We start from the raw sequence: 1,021 nt of genomic DNA, 5'->3' as shown, positions 1-1,021 counted from the left end.
CTACAACTACCATAGAAAATGGTTTTGTAGCTGAAATTTGGGGCCCCTCAACAAGTGTGTATATGACTGATGCTTTATTTTATCCGAAAGGATTAAAAGGTGAAGTTAATCTTGGCATGATTTGAACTTAGAGCAAATAATGGTTTCACATTTTAGCACAAGGCCAGCAATTTCAGAGGAGGGCAAGTCAATTACATCAACCCCAGTGATCAACTGGTACTTCCACCTGCATGCTGTGTTGATACACAGCATGCAAGTGGAACACACTATGGGATTTACTTCACCTGCATGTTTTGTTTTAAGAAAAAATTATATTTATCAATTAGGATTTTATTATAGATATTTTTTGTCAATTGTCTTTATATTTTACATATTTTTCATATATAGCAAAAGTTGTTTGCGATGTTTATACAGTTTCTTTGGCATTATGAATATGGAATATGTGAACTTAGTACAGATAATTTGACATTATTCTTGAATTCTGCATGCAAAAACATATAAGCTACAGGTATTCTTTTGTCTTGGGACAAATTCTTTGTTGACCAGTGTTATTCTTATCGTAGTCTACAAATCCAAACATGAAACCGTTACTCAACTTTGGAGTTTTGGAGATAGACACACACATCCATTTATATATTAACGATGTACACAAATACATGGCAGGTAATCATAATACTGAAATACGCATAACGTAAACACATGCAGACAAAAAACATATAGGCGCAGGAGTGGCTGTGTGGTAAGTAGCTTGCTTACCAACCACATGGTTCTGGGTTCATTCCCACTGCGTGGCACCTTGGGCAAGTGTCTTCTACTATAGCCTCAGGCCGACCAAAGCCTTGTCAGTGGATTTGGTAGATGGAAACTGAAAGAAGCCCGTCATATATAGGTATGTATATATATATATATATATATAATTGAGATGGTGTGGCCATATTGTTCGAATGGCAGATGAACGCATGCCGAAACAGCTGTTTTATGGTGAGCTTGCAGAGGGGAAACGTTATCGGCATAAACCTAA

Source organism: Octopus bimaculoides, chromosome 24, assembly GCF_001194135.2.
Source record: "Octopus bimaculoides isolate UCB-OBI-ISO-001 chromosome 24, ASM119413v2, whole genome shotgun sequence".
Taxonomy (NCBI): domain Eukaryota; kingdom Metazoa; phylum Mollusca; class Cephalopoda; order Octopoda; family Octopodidae; genus Octopus; species Octopus bimaculoides.
The sequence above is the reverse complement of the archived record's forward strand: the minus strand, read 5'-3'. Positions refer to the sequence as shown.